Genomic DNA, 17,834 nt, shown 5'->3' with positions numbered 1-17,834 from the left:
GATGGTAACATAGCAGACAGTACATAGTAGGCAGTATTAGCAGAGGCAGAAACTAAGTCTCAGTGGGAAAAGTAACTCATCCACGATCATCTTGCCAACAGTGGCAGAGATGACTCTGAACACAAGTATAATTTGCAGTCCATGTTCTTTTAATTTATTTTTTATCCAGTAGTACTCTATTCCGTGTACAAAAGTTTTACTAATCTCCGTATGTTTATGAAACTGATCCTTGCCGTGAAGATGTTTGTATTCACAAAATACCAGAAGTTTCTTCTTTGGATTTCTAGGTTAAACTCCCCATTCCATTTAAATGGAAGATATACTCATTTTCAACCATTCCTTACATCATCCTTTTAATATATTTTTATTTTATGTTTATTTTATATTTATATTATATTTTACTATCTATTTATCAAACTTTTTACAATATATGACATCCTTGTGAGGGCTGGTCAAAGGACAAAGCCATAGACATGTGGACCATCTAGAGTTCAATCCTGCTGCCTATGAATAAACTTCTCAGAGTCTGTCACATAGTTCTTGGGTTAAATATCATTAAAGCACTGGAAAGGGTTATATTTTCTTTAATTTGTTTTAGAGTTGAGTATGACCAATTTATGGGGAATTTTGGGATTGGTGCATACACGTAAGTGTGATGAAGGCTGCTCATTTTCTGCACTGGCAACCCCAACAGAAACATATTTGTTGGTGGGACTTTGGTCTTCGGGAGTGTCGTGATTCAGTGACAAAGATCAAAGGAAGGAATTTGGGAAGTAAGTACCCCAAAGAGAATAGGAATTCAAGGAGATAGGAAACGAATGGTAAGCTCTGAGTTACATAATTTTTAAATGAATTGGAGTACTCTTTACAGCTAATGTAAACCATTGCAAGTACGTGGAATCGTGTCATGTGAGGTTAAGAACTTGTTGGTATCATGATCGTAATGATAATAATAATAAAGATTACAATAATGTGCACTTTACACATTTGTAGATCATGTTTACTTTTCACTTCACATCACATTTGAAGGAGAATTCTAAGATGCCCCCCACCCCCAATCCTCTGCCACCACCCTCACTCTCCTCTGATCTCTTCCCCTTGGGTAAGGGTGGATCCCCTGAGCATGAGATATGAAGGTGTGATCACATTACATCATAGGGGTAAAGAGAGATGATCTGCGTGGCCTGCCCTCATCAGGTGAGCCCTTTAATGCCGACCTTTCTTCATCTGGTGTTAAGGGATTGGAAAGCAGTGAGGCATGCTCTTCCTGGCCTGGAAGGAAGCAACTGCGTATTATGGGGAGGGCCACACGGCCGGGAACGGCGGGCAGCCTCTAATTGCTGAGAATGACCCCTCACTGACATCTCGTGAGAAACGGAGACCTTAGTCCCACAACCATAAAGAAATTTGCTCAACAGCCACATGAGATAGGAAGAGAATCCTGGGCTCCAGAATGGACCACAAGCTGACACCTTGATTTCAACTTTCTGAGGCCCTGAGGAGAGACTTCAGCTAAGGTAGATCTGGACTTCTGACCTATAGAAACTATGAGATAATAAACGGGTATTGTTTTAAGCTGATGTGTTTGCGGTAATTGGCTATGCAGCAATAAAAAAACGAATACAACATTTAGTAAGTCATCTGGTTCTCATTATAGCCTGTGAGATGAGATAATACAGGAATTCTGACAAAACAGATTACTATTACGTTATTATAGATAACACATATGTTCTTAATATGAACACAGTGCTGTTCTACGACCTTTATAATCATAATCTCATTGACTCCTTACAACAATGCTAAGCGGTAAGTATTTTTTTTTTTTTTTTTTTTTTGCGGTACGCGGGCCTCTCACTGCTGTGGTGGCCTCTCCCGTTGCGGAGCACAGGCTCCGGACGCGCAGGCTCAGCGGCCATGGCTCACGAGCCCAGCCGCTCCGCGGTATGTGGGATCCTCCCAGACCGGGGCACGAACCTGTGTCCCCTGCATCGGCAGGCGGACTCTCAACCACTGCGCCACCAGGGAAGCCCGGTAAGTATTTTTATTAGTCCCTTTTACAGATGAGAAAACTGAGGCAGAAAAGACGTCAAGTGATCTGCCCAGGGTCACACATGATGAACTAAACCCCTCAGCTAGTTAGTGAAAAGAGCAAGACATGGATTCAAGTCTCTTAAATTCCAATTCTGTGCTTTGGGTTTTGGTGCCTCAACAGAGACCAGTCATATCTCATATCTGGAAGCAAGTTCTAGGTGACTCAAAAAGAAAACATTAATTGTTCTAGACTATTGTGAATGATCTAACTTATTAAGATGGCATTATTAGAAGTCATTTTTGTCAAAAAATAAAAATATTAAAATACTTCCATTGTGGGCTTCCCTGGTGGCGCAGTGGTTGAGAGTCCACCTGCCGATGCAGGGGACACGGGTTCATGCCCTGGTCCGGGAAGATCCCACATGCCGCGGAGCGGCTGGGCGCGTGAGCCATGGCCGCTGCCGCTGAGCCTGCGCGTCCGGAACCTGTGCTCCGCAACGGGAGAGGCCACGACAGTGAGAGGCCCGCGTACCGCAAAACAAAACAAAACAAAACAAAAACAAAAACAACAACAACAAACTTCCATTGTTAATACTGAGAATATGAAAGGATGAAGCTAGTTGATAAGCCACTCACAAAGGATGAACACAATCCCAAGGTGATTTCCACTGCAGAGTAAAAGTGCTATCATGGCAAAAAGTACCAATGCATCCCTGAAGTATGGCCACCAAAGGGGGCTGGGAGCTCAGGGGAATGTTGTGAAGTTGTTGGGGTAGCAGGTGACCTTTTCATTCTTTCTCTTTAACTTTCTAGACTCATGTATTTGTGCATTAGCCGAGCAATTTAACAGCTTAGACCAGCACCTGTTGAAATAAAGCAGTTGATAAGTAGTTCATTATCAAATTGAAGGAATAAATGCCTTTGTGTATTTACTAACTGATCACCAGGTTCTACCACAGATTTTACAGAAAACCCACTGCCACCATCCACATACCTGGGGTGCTCTCCTGAACGGAGGAATGGAAGAAGTGATCGATTGGTCTTTGGTTGACTGATACAGTAAACATTTTTAAAGCTATGTGGTTGACTAAAGAATAAAATAGAGGTGCAGACTTCTGAACAGAAAAGATATTTTCTTGGATGAGTCATTACAAAATATTAGTTTAGAAAGCTTTTTAAAAAATAATCTGTTACTCAATTGAGTTAATTGGATGAAAAGAAGATGTGTTTATTTTTACGTTTAAAAAGAAGTAATGGTAAGACTTTTAAACACAAAGAATGTTAACAGCAAAAGAATAAAATCTATCTTTTAAATTTATGGATACAAATATATTTTTGAAGTACTTGAGTACTTTCAGGTTTATTTTCAGGGAGAAAACCTAGATATGTATTATATTCTAAGATTTCTAGGACTATGGTATCATATAAGGACTGTAGGTTTGAGTGAGTGATGAGTATTATTTTTATTTATTTTTTAACTCTTTTAAAAATTTTATTGAAGTATAGTCGATTTACAATGTATTATTTTTATTTATTTATTTATTTTAAAAAACCTTTTATTCTATATTGGAGTATAGTTGATTAACAATGTTGTGTTAGTTTCAGGGATAGGGCAAAGTGATTCAGTTATACATATGCATGTAGCTATTCTTTTTCAAGTTCTTTTCCCATTTGGGTTACTACATAATTATTTTTAGATAGCTGATTTTTTTTAAAAAACCTACTTTTGTCATACACATAATAATAGACATAGTTCTGTTGTACTGTGATTTACAAAACATATTTTCATGTTTATTAGCTTGTGTTGTTCCCATGCCAACTCTCTCAGGTGTACTATCACTGACATTTTACTAATGACTCAGGAGATTTAAGGAAATTGTTTAAAGCCATGAAGATAGTAAGCAAGAGAGAAACAGGACATCTTTTGCAGGCAATTCCATTTTCTTTCCATTATCTTAAAGATTTACTGCACGTTCAAATATATTTTAGGGGCAATACCAATAGGTCAGTGCAGAGAGATGTATTTCCGATTTTAGCCCTTAGATTCATTTCAGCATTGGCAGCGCCCAGGTAAAATCTGGGTCACAGAATTGAATGTGGGGGAATGAACTGTCTTTGATTCTGGGAATATGAGGATTAAGCATCTGTCCAGGGAGAACTGAGAAATCACTCTGTGTTCTCTCCACTGATAAAGATGTGGTGGCACTGTAAATGTTCCCTTAACGGAAGGGCAGAAATGGGGAGCACACGTTCTTTCAGAGTGAGGGAAACACAGAATAAAATTAGATTGTGACGAGGGAAAAAAGAGCCTCCCAGATCTGGTGTTCCTCATAAAAGAACCACGGGGGTGAAGAGGAGATTCACCAACTATACTGGGTCCAGCTGCTCTTTCCCCTGTAGTTGTCTCACTTCCCATAAAGTTTTACACCTTCAGTGAATTAACTCAGTAACTCATTCAAATGTTGCAGTAAGAATGTGGTCTCCTCCAGACCCTAACCCTAACCTTCCTAAAAGGCAGCAGTATGGTTTTCATTCCGAGATATCTAGAAAGTATAATGTTTTTCAACTTTATGTTGAAAGATACATGAAAATTCATTAATATAGAAATTTTTATATTTAACTTTTCTTGTTAATTCCATTTACTATCAACGTGCACAACTGTCTATAAGCACACATACACACAGTTTGAATCAGGAAAAATATTTCCAAAACTATAATGAATTGAGTCATACGAATTTAGCACTTAGAAATGTTAATGCCTCACGTATGTGTGTATGCACAAGCAGTCTCTTGTGGCACACGGTGCTGGTATCATGTGAAATGAATAAACAAACAGGGTAATAGAGAATTACCATATATACATACATACATGTGATTTACAGAATTTCAAAAAATTGATCATAATATACCCCACCAAAATGAGGCAGACTATAATTGAATTCTTTTATGATTCAGATCACGCTGAGTTATTTTGCAGGATAATCAGTTTACCTTGCTGTATTTAGGTTTTACACAAGCATGATGAAAATAAAGACAAATAATAGAGAGAGAACTGTACGTGTTTTGTTCTCACATGGTTAAGACCTCCAAAAACAAGTGTTTCATTTCTGTCTCTCACTAAATGGTTATGTATGAGAACTAAAAGGCAAGAAGATTAAAACCAGTTTTTCCAGTTTGATTTCCTTGAGAACTCTGTGATTAGAAAGTACAAAAAAAAAAAAGGTTAAATTTGATATGGCACAAATTAGTAGATTTCTTTATTAGCATGCACGCCAGATGGGAAATAATTTTAAAATAATATTGACTTACGTGTTAAAAAGTAAATTAAAATAGAATGGTGTGCATGAGAGCATATGCACCAAATACAAATAATATCTTCATTTAGCCATTTCTTTACAATTTAATCAATATAGTACAGCGAGGGTGGAGAGAGATTTAACTAAACCAGCTGCCGACTAATATTCTAAAGATACCCAGTCTTTTTCCATTGCTTGTGAGACACTCCTCTGAACACAGTATGATGCCACAGCAAATGTGAGTTGCACGTGTGGGCAGAATGAATAACTGGGGGTTGATTAATGAAGGGGCTTGAGGGACTCAAAATCCTAAGAATGGCTGTAATTGATTGCTAGGATTAGTGGATGAGATTTTCATACCACCTGATCCTTGCTCATCTTGTCAGCATTTGTCCCTCCTGCTTACCTTAAATGAGAAGTTTATGGAAATGAAAGGGCAGCAGACAGAGGGAGAAGCAGCAGTTAAGAGCAATTGCCTGCGGAAGAAAAGGTAAGGCTGAAAGAATGCAACCAGGTGGGTTGGGCGTGGTCGATACCATCACTGATTTCTGTTTTGTACCAGGGTCATGGTGGACTCGTACATCAGTTTTGACCCTCAACGTCAACATCAGATGGAACAGCCCAGAAAAAAAGTCCTTCCATCCCAACTTCTCTTTGAATGGAAGAACCCCATCCATGTCATGCTTCATAAGGATGCGGTCAACAAGGCCTTGAATGCTTCTGGCAATGGTGAGCCCTCTGCCTTTTGCCAGCGCTGTCTTAGTTTGACGCATCCTTCCTACTTTCCTCAAATAGGCGTCTTCCTCCTTCTAACTCCCTCTCCTTGTTTCTAGTTTTGTCATTAGCAGCAAACAGAATATGTTGTACCTTTACATAGTGAGTTGCCCCATCAATTTTTATTTTGAAAAGAAATTTTCAGGTTTTTAACACAATAAAGAAAAGAAAACCATTCACGTAGTTGACTACTGTCCTTTTGGAAGTAAGGTAATGAAACGGTAGCAGACTATGCCATCCTCAGATATGCCACTTTGGAATAAGAATTATTTTGAGCTGAAGGCAACTGAGAAGGAACAGAAGCCAGAAAAGCTCCCTGCCCTCTTCCTAGTTGCCTCAAAGCAGGACATACATTTTCAAAAGTGTCCCCTGCTCTCTTCTCTACCAGGAAAGACAAAAGTTAATCCCCAGATGTAGCCTGTCCAGTGGGAAGACAGTAGCAAATACTCAGCAGTGTTTGCAGAGTTCTCATTATTCCACAGTCTCACCAACACTCGACGTTGTCACACTTAAAAATTTTTGCCAATTGGGTGGTAGTATAATGTTTCTAGTATATATTTACAATTGTTTTTTCTTTTAGTAATGCAGCCTTAGTAAACTGCTGCGGAATCTTAAAAAAAAACACACACACACAAAGTCTTGCATTACTATTAGTTAAAGTAAACTTTTGCCAAGTTAAATTCCCAAATGTTGTTTTTTTTGTACAGATTGCTCCCAGTTGACCGTTTCTAATTTTTACTGGAAGATCTAAAGCACAGCTATACCTTTCAGCTTTGCAACATCCTTAAGTACTATGAAAATGTGTCAGTTGAGGACCTGTTGTGCTCTTTGCCCTGTGCAGGGCTCTTGGCACTCAAAGATGGACAAGGCATCCAAAAGGAGCATGCCTCTGATGGGGACCATGGACTCCCGTTTTTATTATCTGAAGTCCCATCTGTGAAAATGCTGGCAGGTCAAAGGACACAGCACACATTCCCAGCAGATCTCTAAGAAAACTCCCATTTATTGTCTATAACTATTTTATTATACTGACTTTGTACATTGCTTTCATTTCATTGTATAACATTACCTTCTCAAAAAACTTCCACATAACACGTACACTGGTATGTGTAAAAACGAACAATTTTGGCTCCATATAAGTTATCCACTTTCAGGTGCTGTGTAACTCTAAATTAGATATTGAATTTTGGAATTACTTGATCATTTTTAGTAAAAATAATTTAATGATTCAAAATAAACTACTAAAAAACCATGATTTATGCATACACTACTTAATTATAGAAAGTCTTTTGGCATACTTATCCTGTTTATAGTTGTAGTTTTTGAGTGGTAAAATTTCCAAATTTAACTCCAATAGAAAACATAAGGACTATAGCATCTATAATATTCAGTCATGAAATTTAAAAAAATAATAAAGTCTATTAATTTCATATGAGGTAAATATTAGTTATCCAAGTAACAAAATTTAGAATTCATGAAGATTAAGATAGACAACAAAAGATGTGCTAACGAGAGACCTTCAAGATGGTGGAGGAGTAAGACGTGGAGATCACCCTCCTCCTCACAAATACATCAGAAATACAACTACACGTGGAACAACTCCTACAGAACATCTATTGAATGCTGGCAGAAGACCTCAGACTTCCCAAAAGGCAAGAAACTCCCACATACCTGGTGATGGGGCTGATAGGGTCTTGGTGCTCCAGCTGGTGTCAGGTCTGTGCCTCTGAGGTGGGAGATCTGAGTTCAGGACACTGGTCCACCAGAGACCTCCTGGCTCCACATAATGTCAAATAGAGAAAACTCTCCCAGAGATCTCCATCTCAACGCTAAGACCCAGCTCCACTCAATGACCAGCAAGCTACAGTGCTGGACATCCTATGCCAACCAACTAGCAAGACAGGAACAAAGCCCATCCATTAGCAGAGAGGCTGCCTAAAATCATAATAAGGTCACAGACACCCCAAAACACACCACCAGATGCAGTCCTGCCCACCAGAAAAACAAGATCCAGCCTCATGCACCAGAACACAGGCACTAGTCCCCTCCAAAAGGAAGCCTACACAACCTGCTGAACCAACCTTAGCCTCTGGGGGCAGACACCAAAAAGAACAGGAACTACAAACCTGCAGCCTGCCAAAAGGAAACCCCAAACACAGTAAGTTAAGCAAAATGAGAAGACAGAGAAACACACAGCTGATGAAGGAGAAAGGTAAAAACTTACCAGACCAAACAAATGAAGAGGAAATAGGCAGTCTAACTGAAAAAGAATTCAGAGTAATGACACTAAAGATGATCCAAAATCTTGGAAATAGAATGGAGAAAATAAAAGAAACACTTAACAAGGAACTAGAAGAACTAAAGAGCAAATAAACAATGATGAACAGCACAATAAATGAAATTAAAAATTCTTTAGAAGGAATCAATAGCAGAATAACTGAAGCAGAAGAATGGAGAAGTGATTTGGAAGATAAAATAGTGGAATTACTGCAGAGCAGAATAAAGAAAAAAGAATGAAAAGAATTGAGGACAGTCTCAGAGAGCCCTCGGACAACATTAAACACACCAACATTCTAATTATAGGGGTCCCAGAAGAAGAAGAGAAAAAGAAAGGGACTAAGAAAATATTTGAAGAGATTATAGTTGAAAACTTCCGTAATATGGGAAAGGAAAGAGTCAATCAAGTCCAGGAAGTGCAGAGAGTTCCATACAGGATAAATCCAAGGAGAAACACACCAAGACACATATTAATCAAACTATCAAAAATTAAATACAAAGAAAAAATATTAAAAGCAGCAAGGGGAAAACAACAAATAACATACAAGGGAATCCCCCTAAGGTTAACAGCAGATCTTTCAGCAGAAACTCTGCAAGCCAGAAGGGAGTGGCAGGCCATATTTAAAGGGATGAAAGGGAAAAACCTACAACGAAGATTACTCTACCCAGCAAGGATCTCATTCAGATTCAACGGAGAAATTAAAACTTTTACACAAAAGCAAAAGATAAGAGAATTCAGCACCACCAAACCAGCTTTACAACAAATGCTAAAGGAACTTCTCTAGGCAGGAAACACAAGAGAAGGAAAAGACCTATAATAACAACCCCCCCCCAAATTACAAAAATGGTAATAGGAACATACATATCGATAATTACCTTAAATGCAAATGGAGTAAATGCTCCAACCAAAACACATAGACTGGCTGAATGGATCCCAAAACATGAGCCATATATATATGTCTACAAGATACCCACTTCAAACCTAGGGACACATACAGACTGAAAGTGAGGGGATGGAAAAAGATATTCTATGAAAGTGGAAATCAAAGGAAAGCTGCAGTAGCAATTCTCATATCAGACAAGATAGACTTTAAAATAAAGACTATTACAAGAGACAAAGAAGGACACTACCTAATGATCAAGGGATCAATCTAAGAAGATATAGCAATTGTAAATATCTATGCATCCAACATCAGAGCACCTCAATACATAAGGCAAATGCTAACAGACATAAAAAGGGAAAGTGACAGTAACACAATCATTGTAGGGGACTTTAGCACTCCAATTTCAGCAATGGACAGATTGTCCAATGTGAAAATAAGTAAGGAAACACAAGCTTTAAATGACACATTAAACAAGATGGACTTAAATGATATTTATAGGACATTCCATCCAAAAACAACAGAATACAATTTCTTCTCAAGTGCTCATGGAACATTCTGCAGGATAGATCATATCCTGGGTCACAAATCAAGCCTTGGTAAATTTAAGAAAATTGAAATCATATCAAGTATCTTTTCCAACCACAACGCTATGAGGCTAGATATAAATTACAGGGAAAAATCTGTAAAAAATAAAAACACATGGAGGCTAAACAGTACACTACTTAATAACCAGAGATCACTGAAGAAATCAAAGGGAAATAAAAAAATACCTAGAGACAAATGACAATGAAAACACAACAACACAAAACCTATGGGATGCAGCAAAAGCAGTTCTAAGAGGGAAGTTTATAGCAATACAATCCTACCTCAGGAAACAAGAAACATCTCAAATAAACAACCTAACCTTACAGCTAAACTAATTAGAGAAAGATGAACAAAAAACCCCCAAAGTTAGCAGAGGGAAAGAAATCATAAAGATCAGATCAGAAATAAATAAAAAAGAAATGAAGGAAACAATAGCAAAGAGCCATAAAACTAAAAGCTGGTTCTTTGAGAAGATAAACAAAATTGATAAACCATTAGCCAGACTCATCAAGAAAAAAAGGGAGAACACACAAATCAATAGAATTAGAAATGAAAAAGGAGAAGTAACAACTGTCACTGCAGAAATACAAAGGATCATGAGAGATTACTGAAAGCAACTATATACCAATAAACTGGACAACCTGGAAGAAATGGACAAATTCTTAGAAAAGCACAACGTTCTGAGACGGAACCAGGAAGAAATAGAACATATAAACAGATCAATCACAAGCACTGAAATTGAGACTGTGATTAAAAATTTTCCAACAAAAAAAAGCTCAGGACCAGATGGCTTCACAGGTGAATTCTATTGAACATTTAGAGAAGAGCTAACATCTATACTTCTCAAACTCATACAAAATATAACAGAGGGAGGAACACTCCCAAACTCATTCTAGGAGGCTACCATAACCCTGATACCAAAACCAGACAAAGATGTCACAAAGAAAGAAAAGTACAGGCCAATATCACTAATCAACATAGATGCAAAAATCCTCAACAAAATACTAGCAAACAGAATCCAACAGCACGTTAAAAGGATCATACACCATGATCAAGTGGGGTTTACCCCAGGAATGCAAGGATTCTTCAATATATGCAAATCAATCAATGTGATACACCATATTAAGAAATTGAAGGAGAAAACCCATATGATCATCTCAATAGATGCAGAGAAAGCTTTCAACAAAATTCAACACCCATTTATGATTAAAAACGTCCAGAAAGCAGGCATAGAGGGAACTTACCTCAACATAATACAGGCCATATATGACAAACCCACAGCCAACATCGTTCTCAGTGGTAAAAAACCGAAACCATTTTCACTAAGATCAGGAACAAAACAAGGCTGTCCACTCGCACCACTATTATTCAACATTGTTTTGGAAGTTTTAGCCACAGCAATCAGAGAAGAAAAAGAAATAAAAGAAATCCAAATTGGAAAAGAAGTAAAGCTGTCACTGTTTGCAGATGACATGATATGATACAGAGAGAATCCTAAAGATACCATCAGAAATCTACTAGAGCTAAGCAATGAATTTGGTAAAGTAGCAGGATACAAAATTAATGCACAGAAATCTCTGGCATTCCTATACACTAAGGATGAAAAATCTGAAAGAGAATTTAAGGAAACACTCTCATTTACCATTGCAACGAAAAGAATAAAATACCTAGGAAAAAAAATACCTAAGGAGACAAAAGACCTGTATGCAGAAAACTATAAGATACTGATGAAAGAAATTAAAGATGATAGAAACAGATGGAGAGATACACCATGTTCTTGGATTGGAAGGATCAACAGTGTGAAAATGACTATACTACCCAAAGCAATCTACAGATTCAATGCAATCCCTATCAAATTACCAATGGCATTTTTCATAGAACTAGAACAAAAAATTTCACAATTTGTATGGAAGCACAAAAGACCCTGAATAGCTGAAGCAATCTTGAGAAAGAAAAATGGAGCTGGAGGAATCAGGCTCCTGGACTTCAGACTACACTACAAAGCTACAGTAATCAAGACAATATGGTACTGGCACAAAAACAGAAATAGAGATCAATGGAACATGATTGAAAGCCCAGCGATAAACCCACGCACATATGGTCACCTTATTTTTGATAAAGGAGGCAGGAATGTGCAGTGGAGAAAGGACAGCCTCTTCAATAAGTGGTGCTGGGAAAACTGGACAGCTACATATAAAAGAATGAAATTAGAACACCCTCTAACACCATACACAAAAATAAACTCAAAATGGATTAAAGACCTAAATGTAAGGCCAGACACTGTCAAACTCTTAGAGGAAAACATAGGCAGAGCACTCTAGGATATATATCACAGCTAGATCCTTTTTACCCACCTCCTAAAGAAATGGAAATAAAAACAAAAATACACAAATGGGACCTAATGAAACTTAAAAGCTTTTGCACAGCAAAGGAAACCATAAACAAGACCAAGAGACAACCCTCAGAATGGGAGAAAATATTAGCAAATGAAGGAACTGACAAAGATTTAGCCTCCAAAATTTACAAGCAGCTCAATATCAAAAAAACAAACAACCCTATCCAAAAATGGGCAGAAAACCTAAATAGACATTTCTCCAAAGAAGATATACAGATTGCCAGCAAACACATGAAAGAATGTTCAATATCACTAATCATTAGAGAAATGCAAATCAAAACTACAATGAGGTATCACCTCACATCAGTCAGAATGGCCATCATCAAAAAATCTACAAACAGTAAATGCTGGAGAGGTTGTGGAGAAAAGGGAACCCTCTTGCACTGTTGGTGGGAATGTAAACTGATATAATCACTATGTAGAACAGTATGGAGGTTCCTTAAAAAACTAAAAATAGAACTACCATACGACCCAGTAATCCTACTACTGGGCATATATGCTGAGAAAACCATAATTCAAAAAGAATCATATACCACAATGTTCATTTCAGCTCTATTTACAATAGCCAGGACGTGGAAGCAACCTAAGTGTCCATCGACAGATGAATGGATAAAGAAGATGTGGCACATGTATACAATGGAATATTACTCAGCCATAAAAAGAAATGAAATTGAGTTATTTGTAGTGAGGTGGATGGACCTAGAGTGTGTCATATAGAGTGAAGTAAGACAGAAAGAGAAAAACAAATATCGTATGCCAACACATATATATATGGCATCTAAAAAAAAAAGAAAAGTTTCTGATGAACCTAGGGGCAGGACAGGAATAAAGATGCAGACGTAGAGAATGGGCTTGAGGACACGGGGAGGGGGAAGGGTAAGCTGGGATGAAGTGAGAGTGGCATGGACTTATATACAGTACCAAATGTAAAATAGATACCTAGTGGGAAGCATCCGCATAGCACAGGAAGATCAGCTCCGTGTTTTGTGACCACCTAGAGGGGTGGAATAGGGAGGGTGGGAGGGAGACGCAAGAGGGAAGAGATATGGGAACATATGTATATGTATAACTGATTCACTTTGTTATACAGCAGAAACTAACACACCATTGTAAAGCACTTATACTCCAATAAAGACGTTAAAAAAAAGTGTTCATATAATTAGTGTTTGCCCCAGTGTGAAATCCAACACATATATCCTCATTAGACAGAAAAATTTTAGATCAAATAATGAGAGCTTTTATAGTTGCATAACATTTTACATTTTAATTAGGACTTTCATATTCATTTTCATATTTGAGGAAAAGAATATCCTTTATATTTGTGATAGTCTTTAGTGCTATTTGCCAAATCTTTCTGGCTTTCGACCTCCTGGTATGATTATATTTCCCACCACCTGAAGAGATTAAGCATGTCTCTGTGACTTGCTTTGGCTAAAATTGTGAGAGCAGGAGTATCCTGAAATATTTCTGGGCAAAGTTTTGAGAGCTTGTATGCAGTTCCTCACATTTTCTTCTCCCTGCCTTGATGATCACAGAAGCACGTGACAAGATGGGGCCTCTATCAGCCTGGGATTCCGAGTGACTACAGGGCTCAGAGCTCACAGCTGATTCACAAGCACTTAGTATGAGGGAGGCACAAACCTTCGAGAATTTGAGCTTGCTTGTTACCACAGAAAACTCTTGCCCATCCTGACAGACATTCTTCGAAGGCTATAGAGAAGAGTGGCTCACAGTGAGAATTTGGAGTCAGGGTCCCGGGTGGTAGACCACTGAGCAGGTATTAGTTGTCTTTGCTGTTATTCCTACCAGTAGTGCTATTGCCGTTCTATAGGCTTCAAAAACTGAGAAACAGGGACCATGAATGACTTATCTAAGGTTGCCTGATGTATTCATTCATACTATTATTTTCATTGTTACTTTATAGACAGATAATTATGGCACAAATACTATAATGGTGTTAAAGTGACAATAAAATAATAATAAAAATAATAACAGGTAAATTTATTAAATTCTTGCTATATGACAGGGCTTAAGTACATATATTAACTATTTTGAAATTCAGGTAATTTTTAGAGTCCTAAAAACTGTAGCATTTTGACTATAGGTTGCCATATGTTCAATTGTTCAACATATTTTAAAATGTCTTATTTCAAGAATTACATATATACTGTAAAGTACACTGGTGTTAAATGGATGGCTTGATGAATTTTCACAAAGTTGACCATCTTTGCCATCAACATGGATAGAAATATAACTAGGACCAGAACCCTAGAAGACTTCCATGATCCCATCCAGTCATTAACCCCTCCCAAAGTCACTGTTGTCCCAATTATCATAGAATAGTTTTGCTTAATTAGTTGGGAACTCTGTATAAAAGGAATCCTATAGTAGGTACTCTTGTATATAAATTCTTTCACTAGACATTGCATATGCAATTTTCATCAGTTTGGTACCATGTTTACTTGTTTACTTTTTTATTGCTCTATAGAATTTCATTGTATAACTATAAAGAAATTCATTTCTTAATTTTATTGTTGCTGAAAATTTGATTTGGGTTGTTTCTAATTTGGGCTATTACAATTAATGCTCTTAGAAACAAATACATGCATACATACATAAATACATAAATACGTGTGTATGCATGCACACAATACCTGTACCTTTCCTTGTACAAGTATAGGTGTGTCTGTCGATTCTATGAGTCAAATTTCTGGGTCATAAAGTAATTATATATTTTACTTTAGTACAGTGGCAAAAAGTTTAACAGAGAGACTGTACTAATTTACATTTTTACATACAGTATATGAAATTTCAGGTTGCTCTGTATCTTCCCACTACCTTGGTAATAATTTGTCTTTTTTTTTGGCCATTCTAGTGGTGGTGAAATTATTTTCATTTTCCTCATGATATTGAGCACATACTGCACATTTGGGTATCCTCTTTCATGAAGTTTTGGTACAGGACTTTTATCTACTGAAATATGTTTCCCTCCCTTTTCTTTTACTGATCTGTAGGAATTGTTATCATATGTCCTGATTATGAATTGTGTTCTGTTTAAGTAATCGATGCCTTTGCCAAGGTAATTAAGATATTCTACTTGATGTCTTCTAGGAGTGTTATTTTTTAATTTTCACACTTTGTCTACAATCCATCTGCAATTGATTTTGTATATGGTGTGATACAGGAGTCAAGATTTATATTTGCCTGGTGGAAAATATATTCAACTGACCCAGCACCATTTTAGAAAACATTATCATTTCCAAAGCATTTCAGTGACATTTTTGTCATAAATCAGGAGATTTTATATATACATGCTGATATGTTTCTGGTCTGTATATTTTGCTCCAATGACCTGCCTATCTGTTAGATCCTAGCTTTTCCAGTAGAGTCAGAAACAGATGTGTTCAAGCTATAGTTTAAGGACTCTCAATAGCATTCGAAATATGACTAATATATTTGACTTTTAAAGCATAAGTTGAGTCGTCACAAATCTGAAGTTACACTAAAAGAGACTAAATGGATTTTTATTTGAAATATTTGAATTTTAAATATCAAATTGGAAGTATTTGAAATAATGGAACCATGCCTGATGATGAGAAAAATAGATTCTCACTTAAGCACGTGATGATTTCATAGTTATTTTTAGGAATGCCATCAACAGAAATTACATTTGTGTTATGCCAGAATTGCTTTTCCACTTGTGGTTTCTATAATTCAGTCTATTTTTAGTCATTGTAAAGAGGAAAATCACAAAAAGATCAATACTATCAAGCCACACCCATCTGCTTTCAGTAACATATGAGTAGGCCCAGGGAAAAATGCCAAAGTTGTGGCACTGAGTAATTCTTTGCTCTTGTCGTGTTATATTCCAGGTCACTGAAATCAAAGGGAAAGCTGGAAAGTAAAATGGTGTCTGTTTTATTAATTCTCCCTCAGGGCTGTTTGCGTACAGAGTGTAGCCCAACTGAAAGCAGCTCTTTTGCCCCTTTCCTGTTTGCCCATTTCCCTTCCCCTCTAACCTTAAAAGAACCTAATTACAGAAAAAAAGATCACTAGGCAATTTAACCTAACTCCTGACCTATGCTCTCCTGAATGCACACCATGCCTTGCCTAACCTGTTGATTCTTTTCCTAGGTAAAAAGAACGAAGAATTAAGCAGTTAAAGAATGACTAGCTCTCTATCCTCAACAGCCCGCTTAGCAATCCTGCAGGTGGATCACATAGGCAAGATCACATCTGAAGAAAGAGTCATCTAGTTTGCACCCAATGGAGAATGATACAGAACCCAACATCCTGACTTGATGATTCACTGAGATCATTCTCCCTCTAAAAAATGTCCTGGCTGAGCAGAATGCTCAGAGTCGGTCTCAGGACACGAGTCCACCTTTTCCCCAGGTAGCCGGCTATTCTGATTAAAGCACCTTTCCTTTCTATTGCTACTCGCCTCTCAAATTATTGGCTTTTGAGCGGTGAGCAGCAGAAGCTGAGTTCGGTAATATAATGACGTCAAGTCACTATCACGAGGCTTTTAACATGCAAGAATTCATCATGGTAGCTGGATCACCAAAGCCAAGAAAGGAAATCACAAGGCAAGCAGAACTAAAACTCTAAATAATCATACTGGAATTCAACAAGACAGGGCAGTACTGGAATGGGGCAGGAGGAATTCCAGAGCCAGTTAATTCCAGGATGCAGCTGGTTATAGTGAGTCAGGACAGAAGATGTGCTTCAGGGGTTTAACTATGGTTTGGAAATATACAGTGTCAACAGGGCTACCAAATAGAGCTGGAGCCTTAAAAGAAATGAGTCTCCAGTTATTTTATTTGTTCGTATTTCACACCGAAAGCTTTTTTACGTTCTTACAAAGTTTATCCTTTAAATTTATTGTATGGTATTTCTGGAGGGAAGGGAAGAAACTGTTCTTGTTTCTGTTTATATAATGAAAATATAGTCTCCAGAGTTTCTTAGTGATATTCCAGAGAGAACAAAACATAACTCTCAAAACCCATGAACCCTATGTTTTTCTACTTATTGTATTTTCTACTTATTTTAATTACTTATTTCTACTTGTTTTCTACTTATAGGGTAGTGGGCTTTGGTCTAAAAATGAATAAAATTTTACAAAAACAAATCTATTTGTTAAAAGTGATCTCATGTACTCAGGAAAGGTCTTGCCCTCAAATTAACCTTTTATTATACTGAGATTGTTTTACTGCTATTTTTCTAGCAATATTGGCTAACCACGTGTCTTTATTGGGGCTAGCGTAAGAAGGTCCTACAAAATTCAGGTTACTCAGGACTGAACACTGCCACAAACTGTAAACCTAAGGTTTTATTCTGAGAAGTTGTTTTTTGGGCATCACTCAAACAACTGAGTAATGCAAATGGGGTATTTGGCTGTCACTAGCATGTTACTAGACTTTGAGTGGTTTTGATGATTTCTATTACCCAAGCTAATGCTATTTGCTGTTTTAGAATCTCAATGTCCAGCAGTACTGATGCTCTTCTGAACATATTTAAACAGAAGCAGGCATGCACCCTTTGCTATTAGGGAGATTCAAACACAGCTGTCCCTCAACTTGCTTCTAGATT

General features: G+C 37.4%; 1 protein-coding gene across 2 annotated transcripts in view; it reads right to left on the bottom strand.

The window, feature by feature from the left end:
* Positions 1-17,834, bottom strand: part of KCNH8 (potassium voltage-gated channel subfamily H member 8) — a 387,984-nt gene that overhangs the window by 128,573 nt on the left and 241,577 nt on the right. The gene's annotated exons all lie outside the window — the stretch shown is intronic.

The sequence above is a fragment of the Globicephala melas genome, chromosome 4 (assembly GCF_963455315.2).
Source record: "Globicephala melas chromosome 4, mGloMel1.2, whole genome shotgun sequence".
Classification (NCBI taxonomy): Eukaryota; Metazoa; Chordata; class Mammalia; order Artiodactyla; family Delphinidae; genus Globicephala; species Globicephala melas.
This window is presented reverse-complemented; position numbering and strand designations above follow the sequence as displayed.